General features: G+C 44.7%; 1 pseudogene; it reads right to left on the bottom strand.

The window, feature by feature from the left end:
• Positions 1–2,497: 2,497 nt before the first annotated feature.
• On the bottom strand, positions 2,498–25,438 carry LOC135551578 (probable G-protein coupled receptor 149; annotated as a pseudogene).
• Between the last annotated feature and the right edge of the window lie 440 nt (positions 25,439–25,878).

The raw sequence follows: 25,878 nt of genomic DNA, 5'->3' as shown, positions 1-25,878 counted from the left end.
CTTATCCTGCACCACCTCACATAATCACTTAGTCCTGCACCACCTCACCTCCTCACTTAGTCCTGCACCACCTCACCACTTATTCCTGCATCACTTAGTCCTGCACCACCTCACCTCCTCACTTATTCCTGTCCTGCACCACCTCACATAATCACTTAGTCCTGCACCACCTCACCTCCTCACTTATTCCTGCACCACCTTATTCCTGCACCACCTCACATCACTTAGTCCTGCACCACCTCACCTCCTCCTGCACCACCTCACATAATCACTTATTCCTGCACCACCTCCTGCCTGCCACCTCACTTATTCCTGCATCACTAATAGTCCATAATCACTTAGTCCTGCACCACCTCACCTCCTCACTTATTCCTGCACCACCTCACATAATCACTTATTCCTGCACCACCTCACATAATCACTTAAGTCCTGCACCACCTCACCTCCTCACTTAGTCCTGCACCACCTCACATAATCACTTAGTCCTGCACCACCTCACCTCCTCACTTATTCCTGCACCACCTCACATAATCACTTATTCCTGCACCACCTCACATAATCACTTAGTCCTGCACCACCTCACCTCCTCACTTACATCCTTATTCCTGCACCACCTCACATAATCACTTAGTCCTGCACCACCTCACCTCCTCACTTAGTCCTGCACCACCTCACCACTAATCACTTAGTCCTGCACCACCTCACCTCCTCACTTATTCCTGCACCACCTCACCACTTATTCCTGCACCACCTCACTTATTCCTGCACCACCTCACATAATCACTTATTCCTGCACCACCTCACATAATCACTTAGTCCTGCACCACCTCACTTAGTCTCACTCACTTATAATCACTTAGTCCTGCACCACCTCACCTCCTCACATAGTCCTGCACGACCTTCTCTCCATCTCACCTCATCACTTAGTCCTACACCCGTTCACTTAAACTCACCTCATCACATGGACACATAATGGACCTTTAAAGCCAGAATGGACACAGGATATGTGTCCCAGAAGTCTTAAGCAGCGGCAAATAATGTTTTGTCACAAGATACACTTCAAATATAGAGTTAAAAGGTCAAGATACACTTAAAATATAGAGTTAAAAGGTCAGTCCTTCTAGATCTGTCTTTCCAGTCTGCTTCCTGTGTGTGTACATCAGTATTCTCTGTCCCCTCATTGTCTTCCTGTGTGTGATCATCAGTATTCTCTGTCCGCTCGTTGTCTTCCTGTGTGTGCATCAGTATTCTCTGTCCCCTCGTTGTCTTCCTGTGTGTGCATCAGTATTCTCTGTCCCCTCATTGTCTTCCTGTGTGTGTACATCAGTATTCTCTGTCCCCTCATTGTCTCCCTGTGTGTGTGTATCAGTCTTCTCTGTCCTCTTCTTGCTTCCTGTGTGTGTGTCTCTTCTGACCCACCACATACACTGCTGCTTCTGTTTATTATCTATCCCGTTGCCTAGTCACTTTATCCCAACCTATATGTACATATATATATCTAAATGACCTCGTACCCCTGCACATCGACTCGGTACTGGTACCGTGTATGTAGCCAAGTTATCGTTACTCATTGTGTTATTCTTTTTCTATATATTCCTTGTGTTATAATTTGTATATTTGTTTAATACTATTTCACTTTTTTATGAGAAGGGCCCTTAAGTAAGCATTTCACTGTTAGTCTACACCAGTTACTTATGAAGCATGTGACAAATAAAAATGTATTTGATTTGTGTGTGTGTGTGTGTGTGTGTATCAGGCTTCTCTGTCCTCTTCCTGCTTCCTGTGTGTGTGTGTGTATCAGTCTCACTGTCCTCTTCCTGCTTCCTGTGTGTGTATCAGTCTTTTCTCTCCTCTTCCTGCTTCCTGTGTGTGTATCAGTCTTCTCTGTCCTCTTCCTGCTTCCTGTGTGTGTATCAGTCTTCTCTGTCCTCTTCCTGCTTCCTGTGTGTGTATCAGGCTTCTCTGTCCTCTTCCTGCTTCCTGTGTGTGTGTGTGTCAGTCTCACTGTCCTCTTCCTGCTTCCTCTGTGTGTGTATCAGTCTTCTCTGTCCTCTTCCTACTTCCTGTGTGTGTATCAGTCTTTTCTGTCCAATTCCTGCTTCCTCTGTGTGTGTGTATCAGTCTTCTCTGTCCTCTTCCTGCTTCCTGTGTGTGTGTGTGTGTGTGTGTATCAGTCTCACTGTCCTCTTCCTGCTTCCTCTGTGTGTGTATCAGTCTCACTGTCCTCTTCCTGCTTCCTCTGTGTGTGTGTATCAGTCTTCTCTGTCCTCTTCCTGCTTCCTGTGTGTGTGTGTGTATCAGTCTCACTGTCCTCTTCCTGCTTCCTCTGTGTGTGTATCAGTAATCTCTGTCCTCTTCCTGCTTCCTGTGTGTGTATAAGTCTTCTCTATCCTCTTCCTGCTTCCTTTGTGTGTGTATCAGTCTTCTCTGTCCTCTTCCTGCTTCCTGTGTGTGTATCAGTCTTTTCTGTCCTCTTCATGCTTCCCGTGTGTGGGTATCAGTCTTCTCTGTCCTCTTCCTGCTTCCTGTAGGCTTCGTTGAGCAGCTGTATCTCTTCGCGGTAGCCTCCCGTCTCCTGTTTCTGCCTGCGACTGTTCTGCCGGTGGGCCTCCACCGTGTCAGGGATGTTGATGTTGATGTTGTCCACCTCGGGGTTGCCACTGTTGGGGATGAGCAGTGAGTAGGAGGCTGTCTCCCCCAGGTCACAGGAGACAAAGCGGTTCTCCTTCCGAGAATAGCGCAGCGACGGGAGCGGGCGTGGGTGGACGACTGGCTGATGTTAGAGATGATGGACACGCTGTCCATGGCCTCCTCGTTGTCACAGATCTCCAACACCTCCAGGTGGATCTTCACATTGGTGTCCCCCATTGCCACCTCTCCCACCTCCACCTCCATCCCCACTCCCCGTCCGGGCCCCCGGTGGTGGGGTCGTCTGCACTGGGTTCGTGGCCTACAGACTTGGAGCGGTAGACCTCCACCTTCTTGGCGGCGTGGGGGGAGATAGTGAGGCCGTCGCTGCTGACCTCATAGGTGGAGAGGGAGAGGGTCTTCCCTGTGGGGGAGTGCAGGGAGACGGTGCCCTGGAAGGCACACAGAGGGATGGCCAGACCTCCCCCAGATCTCTGTAAGGACACAAGACAAACACAGACTCCAGTCAAAATCTAGGAGAGCAAAAACTATGCATTTTATCTACGGCATATACAGCAGCACACTTTCAAATACAGAGACATCTCAGGGTACACCACTAATTACATAAGGGACAGATTAAAACAATTAAATAAAAACATATTAATATATTCACTGGTATATTGTTAAGTTGATGATGTACAGAATGTGTACGTAAACACAGATTTCATTCTGAGAGAGTGAGAGAGAGAGAGATAGAGAGAGAGGGAGAGAGAGAGACAGAGACAGAGAGAGAGAGAGAGACAGAGAGAGCGAGAGAGAGAGAGATAGGGAGAGAAAGAGAGAGAGAGCGAGAGAGACAGAGAGAGAGAGTGAGAGAGAGAGACAGAGAGAGAGACAGAGAGAGAGACAGAGAGAGACAGAGAGAGAGAGACAGAGAGAGAGAGAGAATGAGAGAGTGTAAGAGTGAGAGAGAGAGAAAGAGTCAGAGAGAGAGAGAGAGAGAGAGAGAGAGAGAGAGAGAGAGAGAGAGAGAGACAGAAAGAGTGAGAGAGAGAGAGACAGAGAGAGAGAATGAGAGTGTAATGGTGAGAGAGAGATAGAGTGAAAGCGAAAGAGAGAGAGAGAGAGAGAGAGAGAGAGAGAGAGAGAGACACACAGAGAGAGAGACAGAGAGAGAGAGAGACAGAGAGAGAGAGAGAGAGAGAGACAGAGAGAGAGAGACAGAGAGACAGAGAGAGAGATAGAATGAGAGAGTGTAAGAGAGAGAGATAGAGTGAAAGCGAAAGAGAGAGAGAGAGAGAGAGAGAGAGAGAGTGAGAGAGAGAGACAGAGAGAGAGAGAGAGAAAAGAGCTGTTAAATTCTATAACCACCTAAAAGGAAGTGATTCCCAAACCTTCCACAACAAAGCCATCACCTACAGAGAGATGAACCTGGAGAAGAGTCCCTAAGCAAGCTGGTCCTGGGGCTCTGTTCACAAACACACCCCACAGAGCCCCATGACAGCAGCACAATTAGACCCAACCAAATCATGAGAAAACAAAAAGATAATTACTTGACACATTGGAAAGAATTAACAAAAAAACAGAGCAAACTAGAATGCTATTTGGCCCTACACAGAGAGTACACAGCGGCAGAATACCTGACCACTGTGACTGACCCAAAATTAAGGAAAGCTTTGACTATGTACAGACTCAGCGAGCATAGCCTTGCTATTGAGAAAGGCCGCCGTAGGCAGACATGGCTCTCAAGAGAAGACAGGCTATGTGCTCAATGCCCACAAAATGAGGTGGAAACTGAGCTGCACTTCCTAACCTCCTGCCCAATGTATGACCATATTAGAGAGACATATTTCCCTCAGATTACACAGATCCACAAAGAATTCGAAAACAAATCCAATTTTGAAAAACTCCCATATCTACTGGGTGAAATTGCACAGTGTGCCATCAGAGCAGCAAGATTTGTGACCTGTTGCCACGAGAAAAGGGCAACCAGTGAAGAACATGCACCATTGTAAATACAACCCATATCTATGCTTATTTATTTTATCCTGTGTCCTTAACCATTTGTACATTGTAAAAACACTGTATATATATATATAATATGACATTTGTAATGTTCTTATTGTTTTGAAACTTCTGTATGTGTGATGTCTACTGTTAATTTTTATTGTTTATTTCACTTTATATATTATCTACCTTACTTGCTTTGGCAATCTTAACACATGTTACCCATGCCAATAAAGCCCCTTGAATTGAATTGAATTGAGAGAATGAGAGAGTGTAAGAGTGAGAGAGAGATAGAGTGAAAGCGAAAGAGTCAGAGAGAGAAAGAGAGAGTGAAAGCGAAAGAGAGAGAGAGAGAGAGTGAAAGAGAGAGAGTGAGAGAGAGAGAGAGAGAGACAGAGAGAGAGAGAGAATGAGAGAGTGTAAGAGTGAGAGAGAGATAGAGTGAAAGTGAAAGAGAGAGAGAGGGAGAGAGAGAGAGAAAGAGTCAGAGAGAGAGAGAGAGAGAGAGAGTGAAAGCGAAAGAGAGAGAGAGAGAGAGAGAGAGAGAGAGAGAGAGATAACAATGGCAGGTTGTCTAACTGGTTGTATTGAGTGTAGAACTCTTGACTAAGATGAGTGAATTATTTAGACAATGTGATCTGGTGATGTGATTGACTCTGACCGAGGCGTAAGGTATTAGCGTGGATAATGATCTATCACTCTGACGTTCTCTCTATCTTAAACGCCCCCTCGTTCCTTTCTCTCTCCCATATCTGTCTTACCTTCTGTCTCCCATTGTCTCTCTTTCTCTATCTCTATCCCAGAGAAAGAGAGACAACTAAAGCTTTGAGACAACAATATGCCTGCCGTGGCTCACAGTCACACTGGGAACAAAACACACTGTGAGAGAGGGAGATGAGGACAACATCAATTCACACACCACTCCATGACCCCAACTGGGAGACATGTTTCCAACATACGCTCTACATCAGTGTTACTAAATTCTCTCAGAGAGACATAGAGTGATACTAAATCCTCCCAGAGACATAGAGTGGTACTAAATCCTCCCAGAGAGACATAGAGTGGTACTAAATCCTCCCAGAGAGACATAGAGTGATACCCTCCCAGAGAGACATAGAGTGATACTAAATCCTCCCAGAGAGACATAGAGTGGTACTAAATCCTCCCAGAGAGACATAGAGTGGTACTAAATCCTCCCAGAGAGACATAGAGTAGAGTGATACTAAATCCTCCCAGAGAGACATAGAGTGATACTAAATCCTCCCAGAGAGGGACATAGAGTGATACTAAATCCTCCCAGAGAGACATAGAGTGATACTAAATCCTCCCAGAGAGACATAGAGTGGTACTAAATCCTCCCAGAGAGACATAGAGTGGTACTAAATCCTCCCAGAGAGACATAGAGTGATACTAAATCCTCTGAGAGAGACATAGAGTGATACTAGAGAGAGACATAGAGTGATACTAAATCCTCCCAGAGAGACAAATCCTCCCAGAGAGACATAGAGTGATACTAAATCCTCCCAGAGAGACATAGAGTGATACTAAATCCTCCCAGAGAGACATAGAGTGATACTAAATCCTCCCAGAGAGACATAGAGTGATACTAAATCCTCCCAGAGAGACATAGAGTGATACTAAATCCTCCCAGAGAGACATAGAGTGATACTAAATCCTCCCAGAGAGACATAGAGTGATACTAAATCCTCCCAGAGAGACATAGAGTGATACTAAATCCTCCCAGAGAGACATAGAGTGGTACTAAATCCTCCCAGAGAGACATAGAGTGATACTAAATCCTCCCAGAGACATAGAGTGACATAGAGAGACATGATACTAAATCCTCCCAGAGAGACATAGAGTGATACTAAATCCTCTGAGAGAGACATAGAGTGATACTAAATCCTCCCAGAGAGACATAGAGTGATACTAAATCCTCCCAGAGAGACATAGAGTGATACTAAATCCCTCCCAGAGAGACATAGAGTGGTACTAAATCCTCCCAGAGAGACATAGAGTGGTACTAAATCCTCCCAGAGAGAGAGACTAAATCCTCCCACATAAAGTAATAGTGAACATCATCCTGTCTCTATAGAGTCACTGAGAGGTCAAAGACCTCTTCCTTAGTATCTCTCCTCACAGTGGAAAACAGAAGCTAGCGGCTTGTAGCAGTGGACTATAGAATCCTGACAGTTAACAGAAAGCAACAACATAGCACAAACCCAACACAACCCTGCCTGCTTTCATCTGCTCATAGCACAGCACTGTGCAGCATGTGTCCTTCTGTTTCTCAGTTCCTAATGTGTTTATATAAATGTTACACGTGTATATTTACACACACACACACGCACACACACACATTTACGGATGATCGTTCAGTATGTATTATGTAACATCTTCTTAACACAAAACCACACCAACACACACACACACACACACACACACACACACACACACACACACACACAAATTTGTTGCTGCACACACACACTTCTCTAAAGTAATTTACACAAAATGTCAGACACCCAAATGAAAAATGTATCAACCCCTACACACAAATAATTCACACTTCCTGTTGCTGTAAGATTTCACACACACACACATGAAACAATTGCTGCAGGGTGGCCATCACACGCACGCACACACGCAGGGGGAGCTGCAAAAAAAACACATTTACATTTCATTCACACTCGTACATGCAGTGAAAAAGAACAAATATGAGCACCCCTATTTGACTTGCCCTTTGACACACACACACACACACACGCACACGCACCAACACACACACACACACAACACACACACACACACACGGGGCGGCAGGGTAGCCTAGTGGTTAGAGCGTTGGAACCGGAAGGTTGCAAGTTCAAACCCCCGAGCTGACAAGGTACAAATCTGTCGTTCTGCCCCTGAACAGGCAGTTAACCCACTGTTCCTAGGCCGTCATTGAAAATAAGAATTTGTTCTTAACTGACTTGCCTAGTTAAATAAAGATAAAATAAAAAACACACGCACATGCACACACACACCAACACACACACACACACACGCACATACACACACACACTTACAAACAGGACGCAAACTGAGTGTCAAAGCCTCGCTGCAGAGGCACACTAAATGGATTTTACAGCCAAGGCTCGTCCTCATCCACAACACAGTAGAGCTGTAGAAAGCAGCGCATTTGTTTGTCTGCATGGAACATGGTGTGTCTGGAGTACAATGTGTGTGTGTAACTACTTCTCTGTGTGTGTGTGTGTGTGTGTGTGTGTGTGTGTGTGTGTGTGTGTGTGTGTGTGTGTGTGTGTGTGTGTGTGTGTGTGTGTGTGTGTGTGTGTGTGTGACACTGTAAAACAACAATAACCAGGCTATATACAAGGAGTGCTGGGTAGAGTCAATGTGCGGGGTTACCAGGTAGCTGAGGTCATTGAGGTAATTAATATTTACATGTAGGTAGGGGTAAAAGTAACTTGACAATCAGGATATATAATAAACAGTGGCGCAGCAGGTATGTGAAGAGTATGAATGAGTGTCTATGTGTGAGTGTGAAGCGTCAAAAGGCATGTGTGTGTGTTTTATGTGTGTGTGTGTGTGTGTGTGTGTGTGTGTGTGTGTGTGTGTGTGTGTGTGTGTGTGTGTGTGTGTGTGTGTGTGTGTGTGTGTGTGTGTGTGTGTGTGTGTGTGTGTGTGTGTGGGTGTGTGTATGTGCGTGCGCGTGCATGGGTGAGTGTGTGTGTGAGTGTGTGTGTGCGTGCGAGTGTGCGTGCGAGTGTGCGTGTGTGCGTGCGTGTGCTTGCGTGTGCGTGTGCTTGCGTGTGCGTGTGTGTGTGCGTGCGAGTGTGCGTGCGTGTGTGTGTGTGCGCGTGCGTGAGTGTGTGTGCGTGTGTGTGCGTGTGCGTGTGTGCGTGTGAGTGTGCGTGTGTGTGCGTGCGTGTGTGTGTGTGTGTGTGTGTGTGTGTGTGTGTGTGTGTGTGTGTGTGTGTGTGTGTGTGTGTGTGTGTGTGTGTGTGTGTGTGTGTGTGTGTGTGTGTGTGTGTGTGTGTGTGTGTGTGTGTGTGTGGGTGTGTGTGGGTGTGTTGGAGTGTCAGTGGAGTATGTGTGAGTGCGTGGGTAGAGTCCAGTAAGCATTGAGCTGGTGCAAAAAAAATAACAATAGGGTGTTGGGGTGACCATTTCATTAACTCAGCAGTCTAATAGCTTGGGGGTAGAAGCTGTTCAGCAGTCTTATGGCTTGGGGGTAGAAGCTGTTCAGCAGTCTTATGGCTTGGGGGTAGAAGCTGTTCAGCAGTCTTATGGCTTGGGGGTAGAAGCTGTTCAGCAGTCTAATAGCTTGGGGGTAGAAGCTGTTCAGCAGTCTAATAGCTTGGGGGTAGAAGCTGTTCAGCAGTCTCATGGCTTGGGGGTAGAAGCTGTTCAACAGTCTAATAGCTTGGGGTAGAAGCTGTGTAGCAGTCTAATAGCTTGGGGGTAGAAGCTGTGTAGCAGTCTAATAGCTTGGGGGTAGAAGCTGTTCAACAGTCTAATAGCTTGGGCGTAGAAGCTGTGTAGCAGTCTAATAGCTTGGGGGTAGAAGCTGTTCAGCAGTCTAATGGCTTGGGGGTAGAAGCTGTTTGGGGTAGAAGCTGTTCAGCAGTCTTATGAGTTGGGGGTAGAAGCTGTTCAGCAGTCTAATGACTTGGGGGTAGAAGCTGTTCAGCAGTCTTATGGCTTGGGGGTAGAAGCTGTTCAGCAGTCTGATGGCTTGGGGGTAGAAGCTGTTCAGCAGTCTAATGGCTTGGGGGTAGAAGCTGTTCAGCAGTCTTATGGCTTGGGGGTAGAAGCTGTTCAGCAGTCTTATGGCTTGGGGGTAGAAGCTGTTCAGCAGTCTTATGGCTTGGGGGTAGAAGCTGTTCAGCAGTCTTATGGCTTGGGGGTAGAAGCTGTTCAGCAGTCTTATGGCTTGGGGGTAGAAGCTGTTCAGCAGTCTAATGGCTTGGGGGTAGAAGCTGTTCAGCAGTCTAATGGCTTGGGGGTAGAAGCTGTTCAGCAGTCTAATGGCTTGGGGGTAGAAGCTGTTCAGCAGTCTAATGGCTTGGGGGTAGAAGCTGTTCAGCAGTCTTATGGCAGCAGTCTAATAGCTTGGGGGTAGAAGCTGTTCAGCAGTCTTATGGCTTGGGGGTAGAAGCTGTTCAGCAGTCTTATGGCTTGGGGGTAGAAGCTGTTCAGCAGTCTAATAGCTTGGGGTAGAAGCTGTTCAGCAGTCTTATGGCTTGGGGGTAGAAGCTGTTCAGCAGTCTAATGGCTTGGGGATAGAAGCTGTTCAGCAGTCTTATGGCTTGGGGATAGAAGCTGTTCAGCAGTCTAATAGCTTTGGGGTAGAAGCTGTTCAACAGTCTAATAGCTTGGGGGTAGAAGCTGTTCAACAGTCTAATAGCTTGGGGGTAGAAGCTGTTCAACAGTCTAATAGCTTGGGGGTAGAAGCTGTTCAACAGTCTAATAGCTTGGGGGTAGAAGCTGTTCAACAGTCTAATAGCTTGGGGGTAGAAGCTGTTCAACAGTCTAATAGCTTGGGGGTAGAAGCTGTTCAACAGTCTAATAGCTTGGGGGTAGAAGCTGTTCAACAGTCTAATAGCTTGGGGGTAGAAGCTGTTCAGCAGACTAATAGCTTGGGGGTAGAAGCTGTTCAGGAGCCTTTTGGTCACAGACTTGGCGCTCCGGTACAGCTTGCCGTGCGGTAGAAGAGAGAACCGTCTATGACTTGGGTAGCTCTAGCCTTTGACAATTGTAGGGCCTTTCAATAGATATTGTGTCATCTGGGGATCTGTTGGGCGGTATGCAAATTGGAGGGGGTCCAGGGTGACTGGGATGATGGTGTTGATGCGAGCCATGACCAGCCTTTGAAAGCATTTCCCGGCTACACATGTGAGGTCTTCGGGGCGATAGTCAGTAAGGACAGGATAACTTTCCATTTTTGGACAAAGGGACTACGGTGGTCTGCTTGACACATACAGGTATGTCAGTGAAGACATTTGGCAGCTGGTCAACCCATGTCCTGGTAATTCATCTCATGAGCATAGAAGGCATTTAGCTCATCTGGTAGGCTCTGGTAGGCTCTGGTAGGCTCTGGTAGGCTCTGGTAGGCTCGAGTCACTGAGCAGTAGGGCTTTCCCTTTGTACTCCGTGATAGTTTGCAAAGCCTGACACATCTGACAAGCATCAGAGTCGGTGTAGAAGAATTCGATCTTAGTCCTGAATTGACACTTTGCTTGTTTGATGGATCGTCTGAGCGTATGTGTTGAGAACACTGTCCCAAAATTACAAGTGTTAACTACTAGCCCACAGTGGTATTGTTCAGAAGACCTGTCCGAATCATTTGAGGGTTCACTACTAGCCCACAGTGGTATTGCTCAGAAGCCCTGTCCCAATCTACCAAGAGCTCACCACTAGCCCACAGTGGTATCGCTCAGAAGCCCTGTCCCAATTAACTGAGAGTTCACTACTAGCCCACAGCGGTATCGTACAGAAGCCCTGTCCCAATCTACCGAGAGTTCACTACTAGCCTACAGTGATATCGCTCAGAAACCCTGTCCCAATCAACCAAGAGTTCATGACAAGCCCACAATGGTATTGCTCAGAAGCCCTGTCCCAATCGACCAACAGTTCACCACTAGCCCACAGTGGTATTGCTCAGAAACCCCGTTCCAATCTACCGAGAGTTCACTACAAGCCCACAGTGGTATCGTTCAGAAGCCCTGTCCCAAACTACCGTGAGATCAATACTAGCCCACTGTGGTATCGCTCAGAATCCCTGTCCCAATTTACTCAGAGTTCACCACTAGCCCACAGTGGTATTGCTCAGAAGCCCTGTCCCAATCTACAGAGAGTTCACTACTAGCTCACAGTGGTATCGCTCAGAAGCCCTGTCCCAAACTACCGTGAGTTCACTACTAGCCCACAGTGTTATCGCTCAGAAGCCCTGTCCCAATTTACTAATTACTAGCCCACAGTGGTATTGCTCAGAAACCCTGTCCCAATTTACAGAGAGTTCTCTACTAGCCCACAGTGGAATCGCTCAGAAGCCCTGTCCCAATTTACAGAGAGTTCACCACAAGCCCACAGTGGTATCGGTCAGAAGCCCTGTCCCAATTTACAGAGAGTTCACTACTAGCCCACAATGGTATCGCTCAGAAGCCCTGTCCCAAACTACCGTGACTCACTACTATCCCACAGTGTTATCGCTCAGAAGCCATGTCCCAATTTACTGATTATTAGAACACAGTGGTGTTGCTCAAAAACCCTGTCCCAATTTACTGAGAGTTCTCTACTAGCCCACAGTGGAATCGCTCAGAAGCCCTGTCCCAATTTACAGAGAGTTCACGACAAGCCCACAGTGGTATTGCTCAGAAACCCTGTCCCAAATTTACTGAGAGTTCACTAGCCCACAGTGGTATCTGTCCCAAACTACTGAGTTCACTACTAGCCCACAGTGTTATTGCTCAGAAGCCCTGTCCCAATTTACTGATTATTAGCCCACAGTGGTGTTGCTCAGAAACCCTGTCCCAATTTACTGAGAGTTCTCTACTAGCCCACAGTGGAATCGCTCAGAAGCCCTGTCCCAATTTACAGAGATTTCACGACAAGCCCACAGTGGTATTGCTCAGAAACCCTGTCCAAATTTACTGAGAGTTCACTACTAGCCCACAGTGGTATCGCTCAGAAGCCCTGTCCCAAACTACCAAGAGTTCACCACTAGCCCACAGTGGTATCGCTCAGAAGCCCTGTCCCAGTTCACTTTACCCACAGATTCCCATTAGCCCACAGTGGTGTTGCTCAGAAACCCTGTCCCAAACTACTGAGAGTTCACTACTAGCCCACAGTGGTATTGCTCAGAAGCCCTGTCCCAATTTACTGAGAGTTCACTACTAGCCCACAGTGGTATCGCTCAGAAGCCCTGTCCCAATCTACAGAGATTTCACTACTAGCCCACAGTGGTATCGCTCAGAAGCCCTGTCCCAATCTACTGAGAGTTCACTACTAGCCCACAGTGGTATCGCTCAGAAACCCTGTCTCAATCAACCAGAGTTCACGACGCCCACAATGGTATTGCCACCCTGTCCCAATCACTACCAAGAATACTGTTACTTCCTCTCTGTTCTGTTGCCTCCTCTTCCAGGTTTCTTGTGGTAGCACATACATTTTTTCCAATTAAAATTCACTTCTTTTGGGATCGTCAGAAGCCCTGTCCAAAACTTGAGAGGAAAACATCACATTCTGGTATCAGCAAACCCCTGTCCCAAAAAGCAGAGTTTTCAACAGAAAGAAAGTGTATCGATATAGTATGTTGTAAAATAGAGTTCACCACTAGCCCAGTGTGGTATCGCTACATTGTTCCAAAACTGAAAGTTCACCACTAGCCCACAGTGGTATCGCTCAGAAGTTGTCCCAAACAGGCTACTGTGGGGCTCAGATAGTCCCAATTGAGTTCACTACTGCCCACAGTGTTTGCTCAATCTGTCCCAATTTACTGAAAATGCATCATGGTATAGTGTAGGTTAACCCTGTCACCAACTTTGCAATTCCTATGCCCACAGTGGAATCGCTGCAGCCCTGTCCCATTTACAGAGAGTTCACGGTTTCACAGTGGTAGGAGAATCCCTGTCCCATTTACAGAGAGTTCACTACTAGCCCACAATGGTATCGCCAGAAGCCCTGTCCCAAACTACCGTGACTTCACTCCCCACAGTGTTATCGCTCAGAAGCCATGTCCCAATTTACTGATCTCAAAACCCTGCCCAAGTGGTAGTTCTCAAAACCCATTTCATGAAGAGCCCAGAGTGTCCTCTTCGCTAGTCATGAGAACTCTCTGATTTCTCCCACAGTGGTGTCATCTCAAAACCCTGTCCAAATTTACTGAGAGTTCTCTACTAGCCCACAGTGGTATCTCAAAGCCCTGTCCCAAACTACAGTCACTACTTCCCACAGTGTTATTGCTCAGAAGCCCTGTCCCAATTTACAATGTCATTCAGCCCACAGTGGTTTCTCCTCAGTCTGTCCTCAATGTCAGTTCAGTACTAGCCCATTTCTCCTGGCTGTCATCTCATTCAGTCCCTATCAGTTAGTGTCAGAAACCCTGTACCAAACTGAGGTTCACTACTAGCCCACAGTGCATGTCAAAGCCCTGTCCAATGTGTGTGAGTGCACCACTAGCCCACAGTGGTATCGATCGGGGACTGAGTGGGTTCTCTAAACGGAGATGAAAAAGCCCTCTCCCAAACTCTGTTGCCTGCCCACAGTGGATCGACTGTCCCAAGTCTGACATCCCTACAGCTGTTATTAACATATGGCCAAACCCCTGTCCCACACCTTTCACTGTAGCCCACAGTGTATCACATCAGAAGCCCTGTCCCAAACAGAGAAAACAATCTAGAGTTCCGAAGACACTATCTACAGAACGGAATCTGAATTAGACTCAGAGTTCACAAAAACAGTGGTATGGATTTCATGAAGCCCTGTCCATTAAAGACACTTGCCCACAGTTTAGATCGTAAGAAACCCTGTAATCATGAGAAGTTCACTTTAGCCCACAGTGGTAGGGTTATATCTGTCCCAATAAAATGAGGATTCAATAAAAGCCCACAACGGTCAAATACAGAGTTCACCACTAGCCCACAGTGGTTCTGAGGTACCCTGTAATTTAGTGGTTCACTACTAGACAGGAAGGACAGCAAGACCTGTTCCAACATAGTGTCATATACATGTAGCCCACAGTGGTATCGCCAGTTGTCCCATGTTTGTGTGTTCACTACTGGGGGTGTAAGGTCAGGGATGTCCCAATTCACTGAAAGATTTTAGCCCATTGATTGGTATGCTTTGAACCCTGTCCATTTATCTGGGTTCACCACTGTGGTATCGCTAAAAGCCCTGTTCCAATTTACATGACTGTGACTGGTAATGCTCAGAAGCCCTGTCCAATGACTGTGAGTTCACTCAATGTGTTATCGCACACGTCCAATTTACTGACACAACACACACAGTGGTATCACACACACACACACAGACACACCACACCCAACTACTAAGCATTTCATAGCCCACTTCAGAGAGCCCTGTCTACTTTCTTGGGGACCTGAATATTGTCCCACTGGTCGCCATTTAAGCCCACAGTGGTATGCTCAAGAAAGCCTGTCCCAATTACTGTAAGTTCACAGTGCCTGTAATCTGGTTCAGGTTATTAATCAAACTAGCCCACAGGGTGTTTACACCACTGTCCCAGGAACAAGATCATCCCCACATGGTATCAATCACATTTGTACTAATACTGCCCACAGTGGTATCTTTGTTCAATAAAGCTGTCCGTACCCAAACTGGAGGAGGAGAATCAGCTGCTCTGCCCACATTATCGCTCATAAATATATTTATAGATTCTTACTATTACATTCTATACTTAAGACTTGTGTGTTCATTGGGTATATGTTGTGAAATTGTTAGATATTACTTGCAGATTCATCACTACCCACAGTGGTATCGCTCAGAGCCCTACAATTTACAGAGTTCACTACTAGCCCATTTCACTCGCACCTGCAATAACATCTGTTAAAACACGTGTACGTGACTAAATCAAATGTGATTTAAAACAGACTGTTAGAACTGTTAAGGCCCACTGGATTGATGAGGAATGTCCCAATCTGTATGAGTTCAAAGCCCACATGAGTATCGCAGAAGAAATGGATAATAAGTCTGACTGGCTGACTGCAAATTGTTAAATTGTGAGACTAAGCTCCAAAAAAATTAAGAAATTGTATTATGATGCCCACAGTGGTGTTGCTATAAATGTCCCAATCACTGAGAAAAAAACTTTGGATTGAAACTCAGAAACCCTGTCCAAATTCACTGAGAGTTCACTAAGCCCACAGTGGTATCGCTCAACCCTGTTCCAATCTTTCATTGACTCAGATGGCTCATCACAAAAGTTCACTTTGATGTTGCTAATGGTATTTTCATGATCTCACTTCATTAGCAAAGCCTGGGCAAACGGCTGCCACCTGGAGCAGAATGCAGAATGACACTGTTACTTCCTCTCTGTTCTGTTGCCTCCTCTTCCAGGTTTCTTGTGGCGAGCACATAAAAAATCAATTCTTTTGGGACTCAGTGCCCCACAAAACTGAAAGAAAACATCACATTCTGACAAACTTGGAGAAAAGCAGACTTTTCTAACAGAAAGAAAGTGTGGGATAGTATGTTGTAAAATAGAAAGTATTGTTACAGTACATATAGGGTCCATAATGACAGAAAGTAGACAGTATTGACAGTATGTTGTAAAAACAGGCTACTGTGGGGCAGATAGAATTGACTCTTTAGCTCACTCACTGAAAATGCATCTATGTATAGTGTTAATCTGTCACCTGACTTTGCAATCCATGACACCGGTTTTCCTGCAGCTGAACATCAGTAGGGTTGGTTTCTACATGAGGAGAATCTCACCTGCATTTCCTTGATTCCTCGACCCATCTACTTGCCTCCTTCTCAAAACCCATTTCATGAAGAGGCCACCTTCGCTAGTCATGAGAACTCTCTGATTTCTCCTGGCTGTCATCTCAATGTCATTCAGTCTGATTTCTCCTGGCTGTCATCTCAATGTCATTCAGTCTGATTTCTCCTGTCTGTCATCTCAATGTCATTCAGTCTGATTTCTCCTGTCTGTCATCTCAATGTCATTCAGTCTGATTTCTCCTGTCTGTCATCTCAATGTCATTCAGTCTGATTTCTCCTTGTCATCTCATTCAGTCCACTATCAGTTAGTGTCAGAAACCCATCCCAGAACAGGTACAACTCTCACACATGCATGTAAGCACGTGATCCAAATCAGTCAGGTTTCAAGACTGTGTGTTCAACTGAGACTGCTCTTTTTCTGCATCACGGTGGGTGGTCCAAACACTGCTAAAGCTAACTCTTTCTCTGTTGCCTGCAGCAGTGGAGAGACTGTATAGTCTACATCCCTACTGCTGTTATTAACATATGAAACCTCCTTCCACCTTTCACTGAGTGTTCACATCAGGCCTGAAACAGACCGAAGACACTATCTACAGAACGGAATCAGAATTAGACTCAGAGTTCACAAAAAGAGTGTTAATGGATTTCATGGTGCTCCATTAAACACCTTGGTTTAGATGTAAGGCTTATCATGAGAAGTGAGACTTTAGAATCATAGGGTTATATCTGAATAAAATGAGGATTCCTAAACACCAAGTCAAATGGCTCTGACTAACTACTATTCTGAGGTACTGTAAGTGGTTAACTAAGACAGGAAGGACAGCAAGACAACATAGTGTCATATACATGTAGGCCTACAGGTATCTCCTGTTGTCATGTTTGTGTGTTGTGGGGGTGTAAGGTCAGGGATAATTCACTGAAATGATTTTAGCCATTGATTGATGCTTTGATTACTGACATGAATCTGGGTTGTTGTGGTTAAAAGGACAGCCAATAACATGTCTGTGACTGTAATGTGACTCTGTCCAATGACTGGGGTTCAAGCACACGACTGCACACGTTCACATGATCATTTCAACACCACACACACACACACACACACACACACACACACACACACCAACTACGGACTTGACCTGAATATTGACTGGTCCATTTAAGCTGTCTGCTCAAGACTAAGCTTCTCTGTAACCAGTGCCTGTAATCTGGTTCAGGTTATTAATCAAACTACAAGGGTGTTTACACACACTACAGGAACAAGATCATCCACATGTATCAATCACATTTGTACTAATACTGTAGAACTTTGTTCTAAAGCTGTATCCGTACCCATTGGAGGAGGAGAATCGTTACAGCTGCTCTGACATTGCTCATAAATATATTTATATATTCTTAATTACATTCTATACTTAGACTTGTGTGTATTGGGTATTTGTTGTGAAATTGTTAGATATTACTTGCTAGATATCACTACACTGTTGGAGCTACAAACACATAGCATTTCGCTACACCTGCAATAACATCTGTTAAAACACGTGTACGTGACTAAATCAAATGTGATTTAAAACAGACTGTTAGAACTGTTAAGGCTCCAGTTGATGAGGAATGTAAAATCTGTATGGTTGAAAGAGATGAGGCAGAAGAAATGGATAATAAGTCACTGGCTGACTCCAAATTGATAAATTGTGTGACTAAGCTCCAAAAAAATAAGAACTTGTATTATGATGCAAGATCAATGATATAAATAATCCACCTCAATGGAAAAAAAGTACTTTGTTCCCGCTCAGCCCAGTCAAAACTTTCGCTGCTCTGGCCCCCCAAACTTATGGGCAGAAAGACAAATTCAACGTCCTCTTTCATTGAATCAGATGGCTCATCAAAAAACCATTTGATGTTGCTAATTATTTTAATGATTACTTCATTAGCAAAGTGGGCAAACGTAGGCAGGAAATGCCTACAACGAACAGCGAGCCATCATATTCGAGCATAAAAATTGAAAAAAATGAAAGAAAAACATTGCAAACTTGAATTCTGTAAAGTTAGTGTGAGAGAGGTGGAAAAAAGTATTGTTATCCATAATGACAAACCTCCTGGCATTGACAACTTAGAGGGAAAGCTACAGAGGATGGTAGTTGACTCTATAGCCACTCCTATCTGTAATATCTTTAATCTGAGCCTGGAGGAAAGTCTTTGTCCTCAGGCCTGGAGGGAAGCCAAAGTCATTCCGCTACCCAAGAGTGGTAAACCGGCCTTTACTGGTTCTAACAGCAGACCTATACGCTTGCTGCCAGCTCTTAGCAAACTGTTGGAAAAAATTGTGTTTGACCAAATACAATGCTATTTCTCTGTAAACAAATTAACAAGACTTTCAACATGCATATAGAGAAGGGCACTCTACATGTACTAGTGGTTGACCGATTATGATTTTTCAACGGTGCCGATTATTTGAGGACCAAAAAAAGCTGATACCGATTAATTTTTATATATATTTGTAATAATGACAATTACAACAATACTGAATGAACACTTTTATTTTAACTTAATATAATACATCAGTAAAATCAATTTAGTCTCAAATAAATAATGAAACATGTTCAATTTGGTTTAAATAATGCAAAAACAAGGTGTTGGAGAAGAAAGTAAAAGTGCAATATGTGCCATGTAAAAAAGCTAACGTTTCAGTTCCTTGCTCAGAACATGAGAACATATGAAAGCTGGTGGTTCCTTTTAACACGAATCTTCAATATTCCCAGGTAAGAAGTTTTGAGTTGTAGTTATTATAGGAATTATAGGACTATTTAATTCTATACCATTTGTATTTCATATACCTTTGACTATTTGATATTCTTATAGGCACTATAGTATTGCCAGCCTAATCTCTGGAGTTGACAGGCTTGAAGTCATAAACAGCACAATACTAGAAGCACAGCGAATAGCCGCTGGCAAATGCAGGAAAGTGCTGATTGAATGAATGTTTACGAGCCTGCTGCTGCCTCAGTCAGACTGCTCTATCAAATATCAAATCATAGACTTAATTATAATATAATAACACACAGAAATACGAGCCTTAGGTCATTAATATGGTCAAATCCGTAAACTACCGTCTCGAAAACAAAACCTTTATTCTTTGAGTGAAATACGGAACCGTTCGGTATTTTATCTATTGGGTGGCATCCCTATGTCTAAATATTGCTGTTACATTGCACAACCTTCAATGTTATGTCATAATTATGTACAATTCTGGCTAATTAATTACGGTCTTCGTTAGGAAGAAATGGTCTTCACACAGTTCGCAATGAGCCAGGCGGCCCAAACTGCCCTGACTCAGCTTGCACAGAACGCAAGAGAAGTGACACCATTTCCCTAGTTAAAAGAAATGCATGTTAGCAGGCAATATTAACTAAATATGCAGGTTTAAAAATATATACTTGTGTATTGATTTTAAGAAAGGCATTGATGTTTATGTTTAGGTACACATTGGTGCAGCTACAGTGCTTTTTTTCCGCGAATGCACTTGTTAAATCATCACCCGTTTGGCGAAGTAGGCTGTGATTCGATTATAAATTAACAGGCACCGCATCGATTATTTGCAACACAGGACAAGCTAGATAAACTAGTAATATCATCAACCATTTGTAGTTAACTAGTGATTATGTTACGATTTATTGTTTTAATAGGATACGTTTAATGCTAGCTAGAAACTTACCTTGGCTCCTTGCTGCACTGAGTAACAGGTAGTCAGCCTGCCACGAAGTCTCCTCGTTGAGTGTAATCGGCCAAAATCTGTGTCCAAAAATGCATATTACCGATTGTTATGAAAACAATTAATCGGCCATTCTGATTAATCGGTCAACCTCTAACATGTACTACACTGACACAATTGACTGATGATTGGTTGTAAGAAATTGATAAGAAGATTGTGGGAGCTGTATTGTTGTTGAGAAAACGTATGTGTTATGGCCTTTCAACCTATGCCATATCGTGGATTCAGATCTATCTATCTAAAAGCACTCAAAGTGTTTTCTTTAATGGATGTTTCTCTAATGTCAAACATGTAAAGTGGGGTGTACCTCACGGCAGCTGTCTAGGCCCTCTACTCTTTTCTATTTTTACCAATAACCTGACACTGGCATTAAACAAAGCATGCGTGTCCATGTATGCTGATGATTCAACCATATGCGCATCAGCAACCACAGCTAATGAAGTTACTGTAACCCTTAACTGTCACGACTTCCGCTGAAGTTGGTGCCTCTCCTTGTTCGGGCGGCGTTCGACGTCACCGGCTTTCTAGCCTGCTGCCGATCTATGTTTATTTTTACACTTGTTTTGTCTTGATTGTACCCACCATTAAGTTATGATTTAATCCCTATTTAACCCTCTTGTTCCCACATTGTTTTGTGTGTGTTTGTTCTTTGTTAAGTGGTCGCTCTTTTGTGTCGAGCTGGAATATTTTTCCCTGTATGGAATTAGTTTGTGATTTTCCGAGTAAAGTACGTTTTTACTCAGTTCTGTGTCCTGCGCCTGACTCCGTCCTACCCGCTGCACACTGACACTTGACATTAACAAAGAGTTGCAGTCTGTTATGGAATGGGTGGCCAGTAATAAACTGGTCCTGAACATCTCTAAAACTAAGAGCATTGCATTTGGTACAAATCATTCCCTAAGATCTAGACCTCAGCTGAATCTGGTAATGAATGGTGTGGCTGTTGAACAAGTTGAGGAGACTAAATGACTTGGTGTTGCCTTAGATTGTAAACTATCATGGTCAAAACATATAGATTCAATAGTTGTAAAGATGGGGGGAGGTCTGGCTGTAATAAAGAGATGCTCCACTTTTTTGACACCACACTCCAAAAAGCAAGTTCTGCTCTCGTTTTATCTTATCTTGATTATTGTCCAGTCGTGTGGTCCAGTGCTGCAAGGGGAGACCTAGTTAAGCTGCAGCTGGCCCAGAACAGAGTGGCACCTCTTGCTCTTCATTGTAATCAGAGGACTGATATAAATACTATGCCAGTCTCTCTTGGCTAAGAGTTAAGGAGAGACTGACTGCATCACACAATGTGTTGAAAATTCCAAATTGTTTGCACAGTCAACATACACACAGCTCTAACACACACACACACACTTACCCCACCTTCCTTGCCACCGGGGGTCTTTTCACAATCCCCAAATCCAGAACAAATTCAAGAAAGCATATAGTATTATATAGAGCCATTACTGCATGGAACTCCGTTCCATCTCATATTGCTCAAATACACAGCAAACCTGGTTTACAAAAACAGATAAAGCAACACCTCATGGCACAACACCTCTCCCCTATTTGACCTAGATAGTTTGTGTGTGTATGTATTGACATTTAGGCTATGTGTACCATTTTTATTTTTTACTTACGTAGTACTGTCCTTGAGCTGTTCTTGTCTATTAATGCTCTGTTTACTTCATGTCTCATGTTTTGTGTTGGACCCTAGGAAGAGAACCTGCTGCTTTTGCAACAGCTAATGGGGATCATAATAAAATACCAAGATATACCAAAAAACAGCAAGGGACATATCGGAGGGTAATATCATATGATGGCTCTACAACAAGGGACATATCGGAGGGTAATATCATATGATGGCTCTACAACAAGGGACATATTGGAGGGTAGTATCATATGATGGCTCCACAACAAGGGACATATTGGAGTATGATACCATATGATGGCTCCACAACAAGGGACATATCGGAGGATACCATCATATGATGGCTCCACAACAAGGGACATATTGGAGGGTAATATCATATGATGGCTCCACAACAAGGGACATATTGGAGTATGATACCATATGATGGCTCCACAACAAGGGACATATCGGAGGATACTATCATATGATGGCTCCACAACAAGGGACATATTGGAGTATGATACCATATGATGGTTACACAACGAGGGACACTAGGTCTATATGATCAATTCTGGTCCTGGAGACACAGGGTGGTGCACATTTTTTATATTTGCCTCAGCACCACAAACACCTGATTTAAATCTAAAGCTTGATGATAAGTTGATCATTTGAATCAGCTGTGTAAAACTAAAATGTGCCTTTGGGTTCCCAGGACCAGGACGAATAAACACTGGATCAGGCTATACAGGTCAATGTGACGCAGACTTTGTGTAAACATGTCTTTACCTAGCTAGCCTTTTGTCTAGCCCTGAGACATATTTGTTTCTAAATATACACCCCTATTTGGTTTGGTCTAAAGAAGATGTTTTCAACTCTGACCCTACGAGATCCGGAGCCTGCTGATTTTCTGTTCTACCTGATAATTAATTGCACACATCTGGTGTCCCTTGTTTAAATCAGTCTCTGATTAGAGGGATACAATTTTAAAAAATACAGTCGAACTGGCTATGAGGTCCAGAGTTGAGTTTTAGGGTCCTAAAAGTTAGTTTATGTTAGCCTATTAGGAAAACATTGGGAGGTTAGCTACCTGTCTGGGGGTCCTCTCTGATTTACTCCTACACCACTCCCAGTCCGACAGCTCCATTTTTCTGCACTCTGCATGCGACAGTCTCCGTTCCATTCCCTCGAACACTGACGACGTGTCGGTGAGGTTGAGGTCCTCGCAGTCCCGGGAGCTGGATCCACAGAAGAAGCTGTCCTGGTCTCCGTGGTTATCGTCAGGAAACTGGAGGCAGTCTGCCAGCGCGAGGGCCTCTCCCCCACCTGCCTCAGCCTCGAGAAGCAGCTCGCCATGCTCGTGCAGTGAGGAGCTGTCTACTTCACGTGGGGTCATGAACTCGAGCTCGGCCTGCAGGCTCGCGACGCCAGAGCTGTCCAGCACAGCAAGTTGGTTTTCTGTGAAGTTGAAGAGGTTTTGATAGGAAGACTTCTCGACAGACGGGCTGTGGTGGGGTTTGGTTGCGTGGGATAACTTGTATATTCCGTATCCTTGTTGGAAGGAGAGGTTAAACTCAAACCTCCTCTTCTTTGCTGTGGGAAGAAAATGCTTAAATGTAGTGACTTTTGCAACAAACAAAAACAATCTATGCATATTACATTTATATTACTTTGAACATTTTAAACGACAGCGATGTAGACTGTGTTTCAGACACAAATGTGTTTTTATTGTAACAATTGGTGTCCGTGTAAATGTGTTTAATGTGTAGGCCTATACTGTATGTTTAGGGGCATTTACCATAATACTGGCCGTTTTATTCTCATAGGCATATAGGCTATGTTAAAATGTTACGCTGCTTTAGATAAACATCTGGTGTGCACCCATATGTTTTTCAGCTCACTGGCCCTTTACAATCAGAGGGCATCATAGCCTACCGTTGGGCTCACGCTCTGTGTCCCGCGGGCAGTTGATGAAGCAGCCGCACGGAAGGTGGATCCAGCGCTCGGAGAGCATGAACACCGGCGTGATGGCAGGCGCCAGCAGGGTCAGGAAGAAGCTCACCGTTTCCACCGCCTCCAGGGACGGGCTGTGCTCGTTCACAGCATGACGCACGAGCACCACAGTCTGTGGATGAAACAGCATGTACTTAAACCCATATGGCCTACTTCATGAATCCAACGCACCATTAGATTATGACATAAGGTAATGTGAGGTAGCTACCCCACCACCCACCCCCTGTGTAATTCTCACAAAAAACACTTTGTTCAACTAAAATGCATCTGACTCATCAACAGACAAACAAAAAATCATTATAACAAAATGAGTTAAAGTTGTTCTAATATCTCGTCATTAAGAAAACGTAATGTACACTGAGTGTGTAAAACGTTAGGAATACCTTTATAATATGGAGTTGCAACCCCCCTTTGCCCTCAGCACAGCTTCAATTTGTTGGGGCGTGGGTTCGACAAGGTGTCAAAAACCTTCCACAGGGATGCAGATTGTAGAATATTCACATGAAAATCTGTCACCTATTGAATTGCTAACCGAGCTATAGTAAGGATATTAACAGTGAGATGTGCAATTCCATTTGGTTTCAATATTACATTTATTCAATTAAAATAAGATAGCCTACCTACTTGTCTCTACCTTTCAAGACTTAATTACAACGACAAAAAAAGTGAAACAAAATTAATTAAATAGGTTTTAAGACACTAATCTTCAGGGGTCAAGTTACCCCATGGGGGCTTTTTTGTGTCTGCAATTGGATAGTGTTCTTATGGGGGCTTTTTACCCCACCTTACCCTACATGTTTATAGATTAGGCATAAAGCCTATTCAATGTGGCATTGCAGGAAATACACTGTATACAATATAATATACCTAGTTGAAACCCCATATGAACGCCTATTTGTTATAAAAGCATACATACGATTTGATATTTCTTAATCTACACATTGTTCCATCTCTAGGCCACTCACCATCATCGGCATCCACAAGACAACTCTCACTACCGCTAGGATCATGGAGAAGCGCTTTTGTGCAAAGAACACCGGGGATTCCCAGTTACTGATGGTTCTATCACTCAGTACACCGTCAGAGGTAGGGGTTGGGCAGGTATATGTTTCCACGGTGCCCCGTACCCCTAGCCCTTTCCCTGACCCAACCGGAAACAGCTCGTTGTAGGCACTGAAACTTCTGTCCATGCTATCCCGAGAGAAGGACGGGAGATCGCAGAGAGGCGCGGACCCGTCCCCTCTCAGATCCCTGGCGATATCCAAGTAGCTCGGGTAGAACGTCCTCTGTGGCTCCCTGGAACACAGTAGCTGGTAGGTGAGAGGAACGAAGAATAAGACCAATCCGCAGAAACACAAGGAGTACAAAGAGAAAAGGAGCAGAACGTAAAAGCTGTGTCTCTCTGGGAAACAGCCTAGAGAGACCGGGGTGAAAGTCCCCCAGCCGCACAGGGGTAGTACACTGACGGCCAGGCTGACTACCCACACCCCGGCTATCGCCCACATCACGCTTAACGGACGAGGACTTCTTTCTCGCTTAGTAACGTAGAAGGTGTAGGCTGCGATAAGGCAAGCCTTCATATTGCTGGAGAGTCCTTGGAACACATAGAGAAGTCCCGATAACGTGCATATGGTCACCGACCCTCCCTCTCCATCTCTCTCCCACTGGAGGAGCATGAAGAGGGAGAGAGGTATTACGCTGAGCAGGTCGTCCACGGACATTGAAGCCACGATGAGCCACAGGATGGTTTTCCACCTCATCTGGATGAAAAATATGAGAGAATACACACCTCCCACGAAGGTAGCAGCGGCGATGGCGACGCACAAGCCGAAGAGAAGCATGCTTATGTGTCTTTGCGCCTCTGTGAGGTCCGTCCTCTCGTAGCTCGCAGTGAAAAGGCTGCTGTTGTTCGGCGATGGGGAGCTGAGAGTCGAAGACATTTTTATTTAGATAACTTTGTTGATCTGGCTTGTGTTGCCCAATGCTCAGCCGCTCATATATATATTTTTTTAAACAACTTTGAAACAATACCTACACGTTACACAAGTTAGAATGGCACACATAGGCTAGACTACATCCCTGGTGAGTCACGCTATATTTGAGCAGTCCAGTTGGATATATATTGACCTTAACGGAAAGTAGCTTCCAGAATAGTACACTTTTTAACACTACCAGTGCACTTTAGATGCGCACTGGAGGAGATAGACATCAAAGCTCCTCGAGGATGATCCGCGATTTACGTTCTAACCGAGCAGCGCGTGCAGCGCTTTGGCTCCAGCAGCCGGTTTACAAACAACACGCTCTCGTCACGGTCTTTTCTCATAATGGCAGAAGGGCGGGCTGGTGTAAGATATTAATACTAATTTGGGGTGTGCTTGTA

The sequence above is a fragment of the Oncorhynchus masou genome, chromosome 13 (assembly GCF_036934945.1).
Source record: "Oncorhynchus masou masou isolate Uvic2021 chromosome 13, UVic_Omas_1.1, whole genome shotgun sequence".
NCBI lineage: Eukaryota > Metazoa > Chordata > Actinopteri > Salmoniformes > Salmonidae > Oncorhynchus > Oncorhynchus masou.
The sequence above is the reverse complement of the archived record's forward strand: the minus strand, read 5'-3'. Positions and strand labels throughout refer to the sequence as shown.